Here is a 19,524-nt window from a genome sequence, read left to right on the forward strand (position 1 = left end):
GGCCCTCATAGGGTCATGACCACATCATAATGCAAAGCACACTTATGCAAGGTCTTCCAGGATCAACACTCTGTAAAAGTCTGGATACGTCTAAATTCTCTTCTGAAACTTGACAAAATTTCTCACCTGTAACTCCCTGTAAGAGCAAACATTCTTCCAACATACAATGGCACAGAATATACAGCACCATCCCAAAGGGAGGAATGGGGCCATAGTGAGAAAATACTGGACCAAAGCCAGGCTGAAACCCAGCAGGACAAATGCCAACTCCATGTCTGATGTCACATGGCTCAGAAGGACCTGCGCTTCAGCTTTGCTACCTGGAACACATTGTTTTCTCTTGGGCGGGTCACTCTCTCTGTCTACAGCTCTCTCTGGCAGATAGCCCATGACTCTGGAATCCTAAGCATCTTGGATTCTCCAGTGCAACTCAGGCTTCACTTTCAAAACTTTGAGCCACAGCCCCTCAGGGCTCCCCCGCACAGTGCCTGACTGTGGGTCAGGCCTCTCCTCATCTCCTTGTCTCCTCCAATGAAACAGGAAGACTCCTGGTGTACCTTTCCTCTTCAAACTGTATACTCTGTATTTATTTATGCCCCACTTGATTTTTCACTGTAGACTTATATAATATTAATTAATAATAACAACACCATAGATTCAATATGATGCTGCCTTGAAATTTCCTCTCCCCCCACCAAAAATATATACTTTTTACTTTAGCCCCAGGCAAGTTCTTAGGATAAGGGCAGAAGGCAGCTAAATTCTGCACCAAATATCACAGGTTGCTAATAGCCTTCCCCAACCCCTGGCATCCTGAAACCTATTGGTCTGGGCTTCCACAGTTCATGTGGATTTCAGCACGAATGTCTTCCAAGCTTCTATTAGGGTGAGTCGTTAATCTCTGCTTACAGCATTTAGCCACTTTTCTAGTTCAAAGTCACAATGTCTTCCATATTCCCCCCAAACACAGAATGATCAGGTCTGTCACAGCAATAGATGTGTACCTGGTATTCATTCCTTGGTACCAATTTCCGCCTTAGTTATTGTTGTTATAAAACACCACGACCAAGACAACTTACAGAAGAAAGGGTTTATTTGGGCTTATGGCCCCAGAGGGCTGAGTCCATCCTGGCTGGGAATTGGGGCAGCAGGCAGAAGAACAGTTGAGAGGTGAGAGTTTACATCTTGAGCTGCAAGCACAAAACAGAGAATGAATTGGGAATTGGCTTTCAAGCCTCAAAGCCTGCCTGCCTGCCAGTGTCTTACTTCCTTCAGCAGTACCATACCTCCTAAACCAACTCAAACAGCGCCACCAACTGGAGACTAGGCATCCAAACACCTGACCCTACAGAGGACATTTTACCCAAACCACCACAGACACCACAAGAAAACTAAGCCATTTGGTTTGGCTTACTTGGTTCTATATGTGGGGAGTGTGGTGGTTTGAACAAGAATGGCCCCCACAGACTCATAGATTTGAACGCTTGGTCATCAGGGTGTGGCGCTGTTAGGGGGTGTGGCCTTGTTGGAGGAAGTGTGTCACTGGGGGCGTGCTTCCTTTTTGCAAAAAGCCCAAACTGAGTCAGGTAAAGAAGGGGGATGCCAATGGGTCACATTCCAATTTTTTAAAAGGCAAATCGGTGCACTACACACACAAGACAGAAGGAAGCTGCTCCGCGGGTCCAGCTGCTACACGGCCTCAGTTCCTGCCGCTGAGCGATCCTCTTCCCAAGAGTGGGGGGTACCTCAACCGAGCCGTAAGTGGCTCACTGCCAGTTTGTCCGCCTTCCAAGAGACCATCCTTCGCCCCGCCCTGGCGTTATATTCAACACTCCCTCAGAGAAGACCACGCCCATCGGGCTGAGCTGCCCCAATACAATCGGCTGTCAGATCGAATTTCCACAACAGTCCAGTGGCTCTCTCTCTCTCCCTGCTGCCTACTCACACGGATGTAGAACTTCTCCATCACTGTGTCTGCCTGTGTGCCATGCTGATAATGGACTAAACCTCTAACTGTAAGCAAACCCCAACGAAATACTTTCCTTGCTAAGAGTTTCCGTGGCCACGGTGACTCTTCACAGCAACAGAACATAGACTAAGACAGGAGTACCTGTGGCTTTTGGAGAAGCCTTCAGTCTGGTTGTCAGGATCAGAGGTACAAACTTTTAAATGTTTGGGGTCATGTTTTAAGTAAGTTACATTCACATAAAAGCTATTTTGCTTTAATAGTTATTATAATAGCAATTATCATTAATTCACTGTATACTAGTCACACTTCAAAGTGTGTGTTCGTATGTATAAGGTAATCATTTAGTTTTCCTAGCCATCCCATCCTGTGGACAATGTTACTAATTCCATTTCACTGATGAACGAGCAAGGCAGTAAGAAGGACGGCCATTTTCTCAAGGCCACAAACTGAAAAGTGAATTTTCTAGGGGGTAAGTATGAAAAACAAACAAACAAACAAATGAAAAACAAGTAAAAGGGAGGAAAGAGCCAGTCTCGTGGTTCAGACCTGTGGTCCCTACTACTTGAGAAGGGAGAGGCAGGGGGAGATCACAAGCTGATTGCCTGCCTGGACTACAGAGTGGGGCCAAACAGGCTAGACCTGTTTCAAGACAAAGAGTTAGAAGAAAAAGGGTGAGGTGGTATCTTAGTTTAGATGTTCTATTGCTGTGAAGAGACAGCATGACCACGGCAGCTCTTATAAAGAAAATGTTTAACTGAGGGGGCTTGCTTACAGTTTCGGAGGATCAGTCGACTAGTGCCGTGGCAGGGATCCTCACAGCATGGAGGCAGACGTGATGGAGCTGAGAGTCCTACATCTTACAGGCAATAGGAAGCCATCTAAAAGTCACACTGAGGGAAGCTTGAGCAAAAGAGACCTCAAAACCCTCCTGCCCAGTGACACACTTCCTCCTACAAGGCCACACCTCCTAATAGTGCCACTCCCTTTGGGAGCCATTTTCTTTCAAACTACCACAGAGCATTTGTATTTAATCCTCAGTACTGAGACAAAACAAAACAAAACACAGCAGCAACAACAACAATAAAATGTAAGCTTTGGGCCTTTTGGCCACCACTTTGTTTCTATATATCTTCCTTTTTTACAGTTATTAGTATGTACTATGAAAACTTGGCAAGGTGTAGGTCTCAAGTCTCACTAGACTTCTGAAAGAGTCTATGGAAATGCACCCTAGATATATTTTCACTAATGAAACAGTAAGAACCAAGTCAATGTAAGTGAACACCGGTAATTTTATAAAGGTAAGAATTACTTACTGAAAGTCAAACCTCTGAGACCTCTAAAAACCTATTAACAGGTTTGCAACCATTTCTTTTTAGTGGTCTCTTTTTCCATTGGATGCTGAATTTTAATAAATATTCTTTTGCAAATGTAGAAATAAAAGTTGAGTTTGTCATGGTCAGTAGAAATTCCCTGTGTGACTTTGTTGGGTCTATGCATGTGTCCCAAGCTAGCAGAAAGCCTATAAGTCACTCCTTGTATTCATACATCCTGAATTTAATCAAACAGCCCCAAATTCTGCCTACATATTTTTTTAATGTCCTTTGTCCTCAAGAATCCCAGGCAGATTCAGCTGGTGTGTTTACCGGGAGCGCTGGAAGACGGGGGAGGGGTGGTAAATACCCCTCACTTCACAGATTAAAAAAAATAACCTGAGACTCAGGAAAGCTGAACTGTCTATGGTTAAACAATTAGAAGCAACAGATTAAGAATTTGAACCCATGCCTCTGTTCCACGTGCCCTGACTCCCACACTAAGGGAATACTATATATTTCCTACTAAAAGCTGTGTGATGAGAAAAAATAGGTCGGGACATCTTTCCCTACTCCTTACTCTCAGATGTACAGAAAAATATGCAGTCAAAAGTACTTAAGGTTTCCCGACAGTGTGCCCAGCACTGTGTGGGTTCCTTGGCTCACCGGGAGATGTCGCCTGTCCAAGTGTTCCTCCATGATCATGCCCACCGCTGAACACTTTTCCTGCTGGTTATTTTAAAAACTTTTTGGTCTTCCTAAGATCCATTCTGACCTTTTCAAGAGATGACGGGTGTGCAGAGCACAGGACGGCCTGCAGATAGAACGCTCATGGTACTTTGAAGGCCTGGGCTTCTCTTCCTCCAGTTAGAAATGGCCGTGCTAGCCTGGAGCTCACGCGGTGTGGCTCCTCAAAGAGAGCACGCTGAGGCCCGATGGGAAGATGTCCCTCCCAGAACATTTGTAACCAGACACCATATCACTTAGAGCCGCAGCTGAACTTTTAGCCCCCTCTAACCAAACTTTTTTAAGTTCTTAAATTTAAAAAATGAAAAGAAAAAGGAAAACAAAAATAACCCACCATCCTTATCGCCAGTGTTTCTTTGTCCCTGCGTCCGTCGACTCTAATTTTCCATCTCCCATCTCAGTAATCTTCTCAGGGAGTATCCCCCACGGCTCGATCTTCTTGTGGCTGGGGAACTGAAACAGCTCTTCTGTTTGCAGCCAAGGTAGAGAAACAGGGGGCGGTGGCGGAGTGGGGATGTAGCAGAAAGGCTTGCCACAGCAGCAGAAGAAACTTCATGTTGACCCCGTCATCCTAGGAAAGACTAGCTCAGTTTCAATTCCACAGGCTCACGCCTCGGCTGGAAGGTCCCATCAGCTTGCCTGACATCATGCCTTTATTCCATCCCATCTTACATATTTATTCAGGGACACTGGGTGAGTTTGTCCCATGTACAAAGCCCTTCCCTTGGTACTGAGGATGTAATCATCGGTTGGGGTTCTTTTCTCAAAATGCAAGTGGTTCGATGTCAGAGGCAGACCAGCGAAGAAGTGATTGCAATCTAGAGTGAGTTATATGAGAACATACAGAAAGAGAACCTAAGACTGTGGATAAGTTATTTATTGCTGCATAACAAATTGCTCCAGACTTGGCAGCTTAAAACAACAAATCCTGATTATCTCATGCAGAGTCTGAGGGTCAAGGGCTTGTTGCAGGGCTCTGGCTCACAGTCAATCATGAGCTTGCTGTCAAGACGTCAGTTAGGGCTACAGTCATCTCCAGACGCCCCTAGGGCAGAGGATCCTCCCCCAGAAAGGTCACTCACATGACTTATGACCTTTGTTCTCTATCACATGGTCCCTCCTTTGGGTGGATCACAGCAAGGCAACTGCCCCTTCCTCGTCCCAGCATGTAATTTGAGAGATTCGGACAGATGTCAGGCTGTTTTTGTGACCCAGCCTCATAATTGACTTGTTATCACTTCTGCCACATCCTGTTGGTCACAGATCATCCTAGCACAAAGTAAGTGGTACCCACACACACAAAAATGCAAATACCACGAAAGAGCCTTATTAGAGACTACCATGAAAGCTTGCCTTCAGTCTAGGAGCATTAGTCAAACCTCCACCTCTTCCCCCAGCAGATGGCAAGGCTGCAAAGAGAGAGAAAACTCTGCTTCTACAGTTCATAAAAATTCCTGTCAGCTCTTCAGCTTACCAACAAAAAGCGGGTTCTCTCCTACCTCAATCTTTTTCTTTCTCTGGATGCCTAAAATGGCCAAGTGTCTATCTGTTGGCCTCAACCAGTCTGAAAGACAACCATTTTCTGAACCATAAGGAAGGTGATATGAGAATATGCTAAACCCTGGCTAACCCATCAGAAAGAGCTGTATTTAAATTCGACTATGAGCCCTAGATCATAGCACACTGGAGAGGCCCTGTGGTGACTAATCTTGGTTGTCAACTTGATTGGATCTGGAATCAACTAAAACGCAAGCCGCTGGGCACTCCTGTGAGGGATTTTCTTGATCAGATTATCTGAAGCAGGAAGGCTGGTAAGCAATATTTAAACCATGGTGTGTCGTGTTTCCTGTCTCTGACCGTAGAACTGATCCCTTAGAAGAAAGAGCCCTGTATTGCTGAAGTTGCAGTCTGGGCCAGAGTTCCAGGGGATAAAGAAGATGCTTGTGCCACTGCAAGCCCCAGTGTGCAAGCAAGTAAACCCTGGCTGCTTTCTTGTGGAACTCCTCTGTTGCCAGTTTCTTCTTTTCTTCTTTTTCCATCTCCAGGCAGGGGGTACCCAGTCCTGGGCTGAAACTGGCTTGCCTTGGTTTCTAAGAAAGGATTGTTGGATCAACAGGAAATTTGCCAGCTAGTTGTTAGACACAGCCACTGTTGGAAAATAAATTGTGGAAGCTGATGAACTCTGCTAAAAAAAAAAAAAAAAAAAAGCAAGCTAATGAATACCTGAAACGGATCACTTTGTAGTTGTTTGGTTGTCTTGTACACTCACCTGCGGTTCTCAGGTTATGTCCCTCAGGTGGGAGGATGGACAGTGAGTCAGCAGCCCCTGCACACGGGGCCTTCATTCCTCCCCAGCAGAAGCTGTCAAGGGCATGCTCCATTTCCCCACGGGGGTTTCTGTTTTTGCACTTGAACCCCACTGTCCAGGCTTATGGGACAGTGAATTCTCTTCAAGCACTTTGCTTCTTGACCTGTGAACTCGCAAGTGCTGTGCACTTGTTACAGAAACAAATACTAAGAACTGCTGACACCCTCTATAGAGTCTATCTCCATCGTTCTCTTTTCTCTACTCTACTCCTCCTACTAATAAAGTTCTTCTTTTCTACTGAATGCTGGACTTCTCAATCTCCCATTAATCAAATAATAAGGTCCTATTAATAAGTTCCAACTGAGGAAACATGAGCAGAAGCACTCACTATATAACAACATCCAGGAAACAATCTTCCAATAATGATTTGGAATTTCTTTGCTCCTCCTCTTATCTCTCTTATCTATTATGGTCCTTGAAACATGGATATGACAGCTAGGTATGTAGCTGCCCATGCAGGACTGGAATCCATCATCTATGAATAATGAAATTTTAAGCAAAGAAATACAAAAATAATCAGTTATATTTAACATCAAAAAGGTAAAAATGACTGAAGTAGCTGTGGTTTACAAAGAAAAGGAAGACATTTGAACTCAGATTCTGGAGATCGTCAGCATCGGACACAGACTCCAAATGATCTTTTCATTTCAAATTCATGATATTTTGATTTTATGATTTATGATTTCTTTTGAATTTATGGGAAATATCATCTCTCTTTTACTAGCTGAATCTTTATAATGAGCCCTCCTCACAAGTGTTAAAGTAACCTACTCTTCCTTGACCAAGACTAACACTATTTGGTTTACAAGACAGTTTCCAAAGTCAATCAATCTACCTTCATCTCCATATTCTACACATTAGTGTTTTCTTGTGCAGACATGCTGAAACCATGGACCTTCTGTAATGTTTGACGTCCTAATGTCATCTCTGGGCATGAAGTTTTCTAAAAGATCGCTTGTATCTTAAAAGCTTTTAAACGCTTCTTTCTATTTACGTGACTATGTATTGATTATGATTGATGTTCTTGGGGGCAACTGTGCAAATTATACATGTTTTTCTTCCCACTGCTTTTGTTGCTCATCCAGTCCTGAGCTCACACTTCTCTCATCACAATTCATCAATGGCATCATATTCTTTTCAGTAATCAGTTAACAGAAGGTCGCAATGGCCTTGCGCAGAGATGATATGTGCATTCTATTGTTGACATAGATAAGGGTTTGAACTTGCCTTTCTGGTCAAATCAAAAGAAAGCTGTTATGTATTTGTGATATACTTAGGTGTCAGACATTTGTAATAAGAGACAATTTTAATTTTTACAACTAATACATGAGGCAAAAGTTTTTGTTGCAATTGAGAAAAGCCAATTCCTGGTGAAACAGACAATAAGTAAACTGAAAAGCTACTTGAGAGTTCACAGACCCGTCATCGACCTGGTCAAGTCAACTTAGAAATCTTAGTGGGTTAGAGAAATGTTTCTTGTGCAAGATCAATTGGTGTTGGAGGGGGAAGATGGAAGGCCTTGTTGCATGAGCACATTGAGGAAGTCAGCTGGCATCAGCAAGGTATTCTCACACAATTAGCAGGACCACTTCTAGACTCAACAGTCTATGGGGCTGAAGGATGGGTGGCGACAGCGACAGTTCTCTCCTTATACCGGGTTAGCTTAGTAATTCTTCACTGGTTACTGTGGCATGAGAGTGACACATATCCAATGATAAGTACACAGACAGCCACTGGTATGTGAAGATATTACATCTTACTGTTTGGAGAAAATCCTTTTGTGGTAATGAGGAGAGCCTGCCTCATAGAAGAAACTTCCTTGTCTGTTGTTCTTCATGGCACCCAGGTCTACTATCTAAGAGTTTCTTCCATTTTAGCCACTCCTAATTTAAGGAGGGGGAACACATCCTCTCTGGAGATTGCATAGCCTTCAAAGCCCACCTCTTACTGATAACCTTGGGTTAAATCTCATTGCTATCATGAACAACTTACTGTGGTCCATGCTTGTAAGTTCCCTAACTGTACATTTTCTTCACAAAGCTGATAGACTTCTAATTTATTTGCCTGTAGTCAGCTTCTTTATCATAAAAGCTCTCAGGTATGATTTATATTTTTCTTTTCATCCTTACCCCTGATCCATTTCTTCATGGCCTTAAGGCCATCTAGCCCATCTAGCTTAGACAGCGGGAGACTTCGCTCCTGATTTGAGCTTAGATGCAAAAGTTGAGTCTAATTCAATCTTATTCCTTACTATTTGAGTTTTAGAAGCAGTCAATTTTTCCAGCTTTTCAACACCTCTCATTTCTGATGTTCAGTTTTATTTTTGCTTGAAAACAAGCCAATTCTTGCTTGAGTTCATCTACCCTTTTGCAAATTGCTACCAACATTCTGTTTTCTAACCCTTTCCCTAGATCTAAAGACCCAGCATGTGCTTGGCCTGTCTTCTAAGTTGTATCAAGGGGCAATATCATCAAAGGATTTTGCCACTGCCTAACGTATATGCATCTTCCCAGCCTCCAACGTCCATTCCACAAGGGTTCCTGCCCTTGTCGCTGAACTGTGCTATACACTTTATGTTTGTGTTGTGGCAATATTCCAGCTAGAGTTAGGGCAACTGCAACTGCTATGAAGATAAGCCCTGAAATCTCAACAGTATAATACCACAGACTTTGATTCCTTATTCACTGAAATCTGATTAGGGAAGAGGCTCAACTCCCTGCAGCCATTTGGGGAACTAGGCTGATGAAAGCCATGCCATATTCATCCTGTGACTTCAGGTTTATACTGAATCACCAGCCAGCTCGTAGATGGAGGGAAAAGATTATACGCTGGCTGCTGAGAGGTCTTCATGGCTTAAATGCAGAAATGGAATCTATTCCTTTTGGCCCTCGACCTACTAAAAAACTAACTTTAAGTAGAAAATAAAAGAGTCAGTGTAGCTGTGTCCAAGAGAAAAATAAAATGGATGGGAAATACTGTCTCACTTCTTAAATTTTCTGACTCTTCGTCTTTCATAAAGGACATTCTAAATTTTAATGTGATGATTGCAAATGCTTTTAGTCAAAGGGATTCGTGATCTTGGTCCATCTATTTGGAAAGTACCTCTTTAGGTAGTTCTTAGTACTCTTAGGCTCATAGCCTGGAATGTGTCTCATGGAGAACTGTGTTTATTCCATTGCTTTGTAGAATTTCTTTCTGGCACTGAATAATGACATCTTTTTGACAGAGAGATTTGCCTTTATAATAAGACACTTTAGGTAGCACTGATACTACATGACAATGTTTTAAAAGACAGACAGTTATTACAAGGCAAAATGGTTAATCCTCTCCTCTCTGGAGGACGGGCCTTTCACTGGTTTCATACTAATAAGGAAAAGTGTGATATGCAGAAAGCTGCCTACGGTTTTGTTCTGATACAGATGAGGTTAAAGAGTCTGTGTCCAAGGAGATCTTTAGAAAGAGAATAGGGCAGGAAAGGAAGGGAGAGGGGACAGAGGCGGGCAGAGCTGTGAAGGAGGAGCAGAAGGGAAGGAGAGAAGAGGGAAGAGGCTTTCCCTTTCTGGTACAACTTAGATTTAGATTAATTCTTTGCACTGTTAATGGGTCTATATTTTACAAAGTAGGGATGTTGGACCTACACACACACACACACACACACACACACAGTGTGCTCTACATTTTCCATCATTGGGAGCATTGCCACCTGGCAGGGGTAACTTTCATTGCCTGCAGAGGCTGGCTGAAAACTCTACTGGTTCTTAAAGAAACAAGACAGTATTTTTAACGGGGCTCATCTCCCCTGAAGAGGGTGCCCTGTCTACATTATGTCGTGGCCACAGATGCTGAGACTCCTGGAGTGTACACACTCTGTATGAAGAGGACCCCAGATGTGTAAGATCAAGCCAAAGAAAGTAACTCTGCTCAGACAACGCATAAATGGCCAGTCTGTATACATTTTCCAACAGTATTAAGTAAGGCTGAGATTATTATTTATACTGCTCTTATCCAGACTGAGTGGTCCAAATGCTTTCTGGCCTTGGCAAGTGCCTTGTCTTTAGGCACTGAAAAACTGTAAGTTAATAACTTTTATTATAGAACGACATAAAGGATAAGACAGATATGGAAGGGGAAAGGAAGGTAAAAGAAACAAATAAGGAAGGAAGGAAGGAATAAGTGGAGGGAAGGACAGAGGGAGGGAAGCGAGGAAGGGATGGGGATTTGCTTTTTAGCACATTTTGGCATCTAATATTTTGTTTCAAGGCTAACGTGCCACGCCATCTGCCAAGTTACCACGCCTTTATTAGGTTGCTATGGTATGTAAAGAGAAAAATGCTTTGTAAAGGGTCTGAGTCCTGATTTTATTTCCCGCTTCAAATTAATAAGCTTCTGACAAAAGTGACAAAATGTGTTATAAATGTTGAGGTGACGCTACCCAGTAATATTAGAACTGTATTTTACTTTGTGATTTCAGCTTTTGAACCTGAAAATAATCCTGATGTTTAGAGGATTTTAGATTTATAAACTAGCACATAAAAAACAAACTCAGTTATGTCCTCAGAATTAGAGTGGAGGGGAGGCTTTTACTGTACTTGTATTTTGCATAAATGGATGATAAGGGCAGAAGCGCCAGCAAGGATGGTGATGTAGAAAAGCAGGACCCGTGCACTTCTTGGCAGAAGCTAACGATCGTCTCCTTGGGTTCGCTAATATACACTATTTCTCCTTTGCCTCTCTGAAGTAGCAATTTGACCCACTCCATCCTGACCTGATGGTTGCTGCAAAAGCAGTTTTATGCTTCTCTTCCTCTGCCTCAAAGTTTTCAAGTTTTATTTCTTCTATGTTTCTCATCAAAGAAATTTTAAGACTGTGTCCAATGACAGCCAAGGGAAAATTTCAGGTGTCCTACTCTTGCTCTCTGCCTTATTTGCTTGATATAGGCGGATGGCCAGTAAATCCCAATAATCCTCCATCTCGGGGCCCCCACAGCCCTGGGCTCCAGGCACAAACAGCCATACCTGGCTTTGTAAGCGGACCCTAGTGTCTGAACTTAATCTGTCATGCTTGTGCAACATGCCATCTCTTCAGCCTCCGTGTACAGTTTTGATCGCACTTAGGAAAGTGGCAGGAAAGTTCTCTGGTCCACCTGATCCACCTGCTCATTCTTAACAGGATGAAGACTGTTAAGGGACTTTCTGAAGAAGAATTTCTGTGACCCTCGACCTAATGCTTCTATTACACATCTTAGAATGATGTCTCCCCTCGAAGATTAAAATGGCATGGCGACTGAACAGTAGTGTGATGCCCGAAATTACTCATGGTCAATTCAAACCAGCGTTTCCAGGTTCTTTTCAGACCCGCCATGGAGAAGTCACATTCCTAAGAGCAACACAGAGGATGTAGAACTATCAAAGCGAGTCAGAAGATACTTGCTCACTGTCTACTTGTACGATGGAAACTGGGCTGGGAACTGAGAAGATAGCCTGAGAAAGACAGACGCCCTCCCAAGAATCTAGCTTGAGAAAGACAGATGCCCTCCCAAGAATCGTGTAGCTTCCAAGCCAGGTAGGAAACTGATCTTGCTGAGGGCAGAAAACTAGGAAAGAATGGAAGCTGATACGGTGGCTTTAATAGCTTTAATACCAGGACTCAGGAGGCAGAGGCAGGCGGGTCTCTGCGAGTTTGAGGACAGCCTGGTCTAGAGAGTGAGACCCTGTCTCCAAAAGAAAAACAAATGTTAGAGAGTGGAAACAAGACCCCATGAGAAAAAAAAATGTCACAAATCCAGTGTCTGTGCCGCAAGATGAGTTCCATCTGGGAAATGGTGCGTGTGGAAGAGAGATAGACAGAAGCCAAATCAAATTGGTTCATAATATACTCAAAGCTGACAGCATAGCCAGGTGCTGAGGCGAGCGCACTGATTGTCAGCATTTGGGTATGCAATTCACCTCTCCAGTGACTCTCCTGATAAAGGTTTGGAACGCTCTGTCCAATGTCTTAGCACCCAGTTGACTACCATCTCTCGGAAGTTTGGGCTTCTAAGTAGAATCCACCTACACTACATTCTGTCCACGCTTGGAGGGGGTGAGAAAAACGTTCCGAGGGTGAAGCATCGGAGAAGAGAAAGAAACCGAGGCTATGGCAGAGGATTGGCCACTTTGCAAATGGCTTCCCAGAGGGGATTTTGCCAAGCCACTGCCTCCTCCTGGCTCCAGCCAGGCAGCATCAGTGGTTTGTTCTTCCAGGATCTGGTTTTAATGGGCAACATCCCATTAGCCAGACCAGCAGATGTCAGTCCTGACCCACTTTTCCACAGGCTTGAGGAAGTGCCGACTGGATTGCCGTCACTGTCATGTTTGCTGGCTTTTCTCTTTTCTTCTTCCTGAGCGGGAGGCTCCAGCTTGGTTTACTTTGCTAATATTTGCGTTATTCGGTAGTTATTCTGTGATAAGCAGGCTGTTTGCTTTAGGTTTGGGTTGGTTTGCTTCCTGGTGCATTTAACCTTAGCTGGTAGCTTAACCTGAGTTGTAGCTGTGCATTGCTTGTGATTGAGTATGCGTAGGATGTTTTTAACGGACTCTTAACCTGGTGCCTCAGAAATCCAAACCAGGGTCAAAACAATCAATATGAGGAACACACATAGCTTTTATTTGTAACCCTTAGCCTGTTGTTGTTGGCTTTGAATAGATCACTGTGAGTGTGAACAGGCTAAGGGTTACAAACCCATCAGCAAATGTCACTCCCTAACGCACCTTTCTTTTTTCTTGTTTCTTTTTAGTTTTCTGATTAAGAATAACAATATTTTTGTACATTCACCAAGCAAGTATCTTATTCTTGAATGAAAAATGTCTTATGTGGACAAATTATGTCATTAATCAGCAGTACAAATGGAATGACTTTAATGAAACAGAACATAAAGTGATTTTATAGTATGTTCTTTCTGCAAGATGCTGCTTACCGACAGCAAGCTTCGGATTGCAATTTTGAACTTGAAGATTAGTAAGTGAAGGAAAGCGTGTGTGTGTGTGTGTGTGTGTGTGTGTGTGTGTGTGTGTGTGTGTGAGTGTGTGTGTGTGTTGCTTTTGACATGGCATTGTTTGTAATGGCTGATTAGCTGCAGAGTGCCCCGAAGTCAAATGTCTAAGGATTCGTACACACGACAATGGAACGGGAACATTTCGAAGAGACAGGCCACAAAAGAACACTTGGCAATATTTTGTCATTTATGTTAAATGGTAACTATTTATTTACTGAGCTGATTAGCTTAACTAACAAGAGTTTCTTGATTTATTAAGAATAACAATGTAACCTGTAATATATAGGTATATTTTATTTCTTTATTTATTTCTTGTAACCAAATGTATAATGCTAACTTTTTCTGTAGTTGAATGTGACTTCTGAGTTTAAATAATTTAAAAGTCTAATCAAACTAAATTTAATTTGATACTCTTTTGGGGGGCAGAGAGAGCAGATAAATCATTATTTATAATTCTTTATAATATATATTGTTATCTGAAAAATTATATTTAAAATTATTATTTTAATTACTTTTAAATATTTGTCTTTTTGTTACTAAAGAAACTCAATGCTAACAAAAACAGCTTATACTTCCAATATATATACATATATATATGAAATATCTACTTATATTTAGGATTTCTGTTAGTGTCAATTATAAAATTAAGAAAAAAGAAAATATAATTTCTAAAGATTTATTTTCTTAGCCTGTAAAATCATATCCTGGTTTGCCCTCCTGCATTCTAGACCACTGCTTTTCGATGAAATAATAATATAATGTTGGCTGTAATAGCCAGGCATCTATGCTAAATTTCTGTCAGTCATGCTCTAAAAAGTGAAATCAATTCCAACAATATATTTTAAAAACATTTTACCATGCAGTCAATATTTTCAAATTGCACATGATGGGTTGCCATTCTGTTTGTGAGCATCCATGCCTACAAACCCACTTCATTTTGTTCTTGTCACTAATCTCCCCTCCCACTAGCCGTACTTCGGGGTTGTGGGTTAAAGCTCACCACACAGGATAGTGAGGGCAAAGATGATCAAATCCTACTCAGGAGACCTGCGGGGACATCACTGCAGAGCCTATGGCCTTTGAGAAGACTCATGACTGTTGGTGGGGCTAACGCCTTCAAGGAAACCCTTTGTTCACCCTCTGCTTTATCTCCAATGCTAGCCTTGCACAGTAAAAACCCACCGGTCACTCTCTAGCTTTTGGACCTTCTGTGTGCTCTGGCTATGCAGCTGAGTTAGGAGGGAGTTGTTCCTGGAGAACATGACCTGGAGCAGTTTGAGGTTACCTAACCTGAAGAGGCAGGACCACACAAGCCTTGTCAGAGATCTGTTAGAGGCGTGAGAAGAATGCCTGTCTGTGGATGTTGGGGTTGTCTGGTGTGTAATCCTGAACTGTAACCCTGGGATTCCAGAAAGAATGTCAATTCCATGCTAAGGTTTTCTGGGAGCAGCTAACTTTCACAGAGTTCGTCTGATTTTTTTGTTGAATAGGCCTCCAGCTTCTTAGACATATGTCTGGATCTGCAGTTTGGAAGTCAGGGCCTCCCTAGAAAAGGTTTCCTGTTGTTTGCAGGCCAGAGTAACCCCCCAGGGGAACTTGCAGAGCTGTGTGGAGATGTTTGGAGGTGGTAAGCAAAAGAACCCGGCCAGGGAGTAAAACTGCAAATGTTTCTGGGGGAAACATAGAGCAGGTATTCTGAAGTTTCTGTCTCTTACAGGGCCTACATCTCTACACTGTTAACCAAATCACAGTCAAAACTGGGAAGCTGACAATGATCCATGAACTCAGATAAATGAGTTGCCTTTTTTTTTCACCTCTCCCTGCTATACTACACTCTGAATCCCTTACTTAAAATAAGTAGTAGCCTCTGGTCATTGATGTTCCCAGTCGCGTGACTCCTAACACACGAGAGATGTTCATGTTAGGCAAGCCTGTTGTGTGAGAGGCTGAGATGCAGGAAGCATTAAGTAAGTGGAAATCGTCACTAGAAAGTCTTTGCTGCTGCTGCGGGACCATCCAGGCAGTGCGAGAAAAGCAAGGCTGGCAGGATGGTGTGGCCTCTTCCACATCGGCCTCTCTCCTGTTCTGTCTTGTTTGTTCTGGTGGGCGGGCCCCGCCTTACCATGCAGCCCTCCGCATGAAGCCATATTTTCTTTTCTTTCTTTTTTTTACATACCTTAAGTCATAGAAGTGTGCTTGTGTACCTCCTACGCCAGATCACCTCTACTAGTAAATGTCTTGTTTACTGTCACTGACTGGGTAACCGGTTACTCCTCTATTTAGTTGAAGGAGGATCTTGTCAAAAGGTACCAAGGATTATGACTCCATTTGACTCCAAATTTGGTTTGCTTTAAATGGTCCCGGACCCCTCTTCTTCTTTTATCAGATAAAGGCTTATGAAGAATTTCTCAAATTTGGGAAATTTTAAAGGTCTGTTTTTGCTTATTTGCCTATTTTTTAAACTCATAAAGAAAAGTACTATATTGAATCCCTTCACATTTCTTGGAGGCAAGAACTCTGGCACTCACTGATGCTTATTACCCAAAGTCAGTCTCATTGCCACTGCTGAGTAGCTGAGCACTTCCACAAAGCAGTTCAAAGTGAATTATCTGCCGGTGGGGTACGGTTAGTGTTGCACATTAGTTTACGCCACTCTTGGTGCTTGCTTTATCCAAAGATTGTATTACATAACCGAGGGTTCTACGGCAAGCTTAGGAGATGCCACCGAAGGGGAAAAGTGGTTCTGGAAAGGGGGGAAAGGAGGTGAAGCCTCTGGGAGTGACAGTGCTGACAAGAAGGCTCAGGGTCCTAACGGTGGTGACAATGCAGTAAAGGTCACACACATTCTATGTGAAAAACATGGCAAAATCATGGAAGCCATGGAAAAGTTAAAGTCTGGAGTGAGATTCAGTGATGTGGCCACACAGTATAGTGAAGATAAGGCCAGGCAAGGGGGTGACCGGGTTGGATGACCAGAGGGTCCATGGTAGGACCCTTTCAAGAAACAGCATTTGCCTTGCCTGTAAGTGGGATGGATAAGCGTGTGTTTATGAACACACCAGTTAAGACAAAATCTGGATATCATATTATTATGGTTGAAGGGAGAAAATAAAATCACATGAGAGACGGGAAAAAAAAAGAAATAACCATATATAAGAAAGCAGGACCAATCAGAGATCACAGTTGGGCATGGTAACTGCAGTGTTGTTAAGGTTACATTTTAGTGGCAAAGTCTTTGTTTTACATTGCTGCTACTGTCTATCTCAGATCAGTGGGCTTTGTTTCAAAAGAGAAAGAGACTTCCATATGAAGTAAGAGAGAGAGGTAGCTACAGGTCTACCCATCTTTGTAGATAAGATTAGCAGCGTTTCATCAGGACCTGTTACCCTACCTACTTGGAATTAAAACTATATCCGCTTCCTGTTAAGGTATGACAACCAGGACAAGTGTCTTCCAAAATCTTCTTGTCCCCAGTCTCCATGGGTCATCGCTCTTCCATTTTGTCCATCAACAGCTCAACACAGCAGAGGCCTCACAGATTCTGCTACGGAGAATGACACCAGATCACAGTCAGACTCCTATGACAATGGCATTTTCTGTGAGAGTCCTGCACAGCTGTGTCACTATTAACTTTTAATGAACATCCTTTCTTCCTTTGAATTTCAGCAAGTTAAATGGACATACAATTTCTGCTTTCATCCTCACTTTATGTGGCTTAATATGTAGTAATTGTGGGGGCTAAGGTAGTCTGTGATGGCTAATTTGGGATATTCCAAAACTAATAATGTAATTTTGCCCATAGTTGCACACAAATATGATATTTTTTGAAAGCCTGGGGCTGAAAATATATTTTAACTTAAAATACACCAAAAAGCCAAGGGATGCATCTAGACCTGAATTTGGGCCCCACTGCTCATTTCAGGGATGGAGGCCCTTTGGAGAACTCAATGGAAGGCGTGCCAATGGCTCCCGGGACAATGAGCAGAACAGGCACCACGGCGGTTATTTTGGAGCATTATTCTTTCTTGATTTCCACAATAGCTGGAATCTGATAATTTAGCATTAAGCCTCTTTTCAACTATATGGAACTGTAATAAGGTGATTTAGCCAATGTGCCTGTCCATTGTCCCAGAGATTCTGTGATCTATTATGCTGCAATGTGTAAAAAGAAAAACAGAAAGGAAGAAAGAAAACGAAAGGAAGAAAAATTGGCGGAAAACATAAACCAACTAATTATCAGAAACATTAAAAGATGCTTTGAGAGAGTTGTTAGTTATTGGCATTTTTATGAATCAATATAGATACAGGAATTGACTGCAAAAGCCTCTGGGTACATTCACATAATGAAAGCCCAATTAATATCTGCAAGCACAGTGCTCGGCCGGCATTGGGGAGCTGCGAAGACAATCACTGGCTTCTGCAGCCAACACTGACAGCTGCAGGGCCCTGATAGAAAACAGCTTCAAAGGCCCGATCCCCTCCCCCAGCCCAGCCCAGCCTCAACGTTTCCTATCTTGCCTGTGCTGAAGCAAGGGCTGCAGGAACAGATGGGACACCAGAAGCAACCCGTGGCTATTTGTGATGTCACCAAATGAGGCATTCTGGGATGCTGTTGGGTGGCAAAAAAGAAAGTATCAAAAGGGGAAGACGAGAGAGCATCTTTAGGAAAACTAGGTGACAAGGTAAGGCAGTAGGTTAAGGAGTCTTCTGTAGATGGTGGAAGAGGTCATGCAGCCTTCCATACAGGTGGGCTTACATTCCTGCTTCATTTTGTATGGGTTGAGGGAAGATTGACTTGGTCGTCCCATAGAAAGAGGAGATCTACCTAAAATTGTCAATTCTTGTAATAATTGAATGGAACAGAGGCTATAAACGAAACCCCATCTTCCTTGTCTTGTAATAAGTTATTCACGATGTAATTATATTCTTAGAGATCAAAAGCTGTAAGGAACTCACAGGGGCCTGCCCTGTGGTCTTCTCGGTAAGTTCCAGGAAAGATATTTTCAAGCAATGATGCTGTTATTGGAGAGTAGAAAGATGCTCAAGGTAGCTTGGGGTGCTGCCTAGGGTCAGTGATGGGAGAAGCCAGAGGTGAGGGTCCATTCTCATCTTCCCAAGACGTCCGCAGGCCATGGAATCCACTTGAGGGAATCATGGAAATAATCTGAGTCTGTCTGCCTTTGATTCGAGAATTATTTCCTTCTGCACCTCTTCCTTCAACTACAGAGTCCCACATCATTCACGGGGGCCCTTCTCATGTGCTGCCTTTGTCCTAACCTGTGTTTGCTCCCACTAGAGTGCAGAGCTCATTGTGGACAAAGGCTTTGATATTCATTCTTGCATTTTTACTACCTGGCACAATACCTGGCAAGCAGAAGCCATCAGTAATGTCTATTTAAATAGGATGGATACATAGACAACTAGATGGATAAGGAATGGATGGATGGATGGATGGATGGATGGATGGATGGATGGATGGATGATGGAGGGAGGGATGGATGGACAGATGGACAGGCCTAATGGGGAAGTAGGAAGGTGCTCACTGCAGATGTTTGTTTACTTATCTAGTTGTCAGTTCCTCTTCAGCCAACACAGTAACACCCATCCTGAAGCTTGGTTAATCCAGAAGAGCCCTCCTGGTAGTTAAGTGTGTTTCAGTACATCAGTATCATCTACGGATGGCTTCCAAGTTAACACCACTTCACCAAATATGAAATAGCCCATTAGATGTGCCCCGCTTGTACTAAACGTGAAGAAGGTTGTTGGGTGAAAACTAGATTAATCCATGGGAGAAGTAAGGAGGAATCATGCAGAATTCCTGCAGATACCTTTAGGATAAGGCTGTGTCTCCAGTGCCCCGAGGAGGGTGATACTAAGGCCTTACTCTGGGAGCAGGGTCAAAAAGGCTCGATGAACAAAGCCGGGGGCGTAGAAGTGTAAGCAGAAAGCAGATGTGGAGACATTGTAGAGCAGACCCCAGATGGTGAAATATATCCTCTTAAACCACATCTGGGCTGAAGCATCTTAGAGATGCTCCAGGAGCGTGCTGAAGGTGTGTGTAGCACGTTTTCCATAAAAACGACTGTGTTAACTTTGC

The 19,524-nt window shown here is 43.0% G+C and overlaps 1 protein-coding gene, 1 long non-coding RNA gene and 1 pseudogene across 6 annotated transcripts in view; 2 read left to right on the top strand and 1 right to left on the bottom strand.

Annotated features, from left to right (window-relative positions):
* Nfib (nuclear factor I B) overlaps positions 1 to 19,524 on the top strand; it is a 412,093-nt gene that overhangs the window by 102,221 nt on the left and 290,348 nt on the right. The window lies entirely within an intron of this gene.
* LOC121144036 lies at positions 1,076 to 4,700 on the bottom strand. The gene is made up of 2 exons (XR_005881381.1): positions 4,361 to 4,700; positions 1,076 to 1,190 (listed from the first exon to the last, which is right to left on the bottom strand). It is a non-coding gene; the product is annotated as an uncharacterized LOC121144036 (long non-coding RNA).
* On the top strand, positions 16,128 to 16,539 carry LOC121144034 (annotated as a pseudogene).

The sequence above is a fragment of the Mesocricetus auratus genome, unplaced genomic scaffold, assembly GCF_017639785.1.
Source record: "Mesocricetus auratus isolate SY011 unplaced genomic scaffold, BCM_Maur_2.0 Super-Scaffold_100014, whole genome shotgun sequence".
In the NCBI taxonomy this organism is placed as follows: Eukaryota; Metazoa; Chordata; class Mammalia; order Rodentia; family Cricetidae; genus Mesocricetus; species Mesocricetus auratus.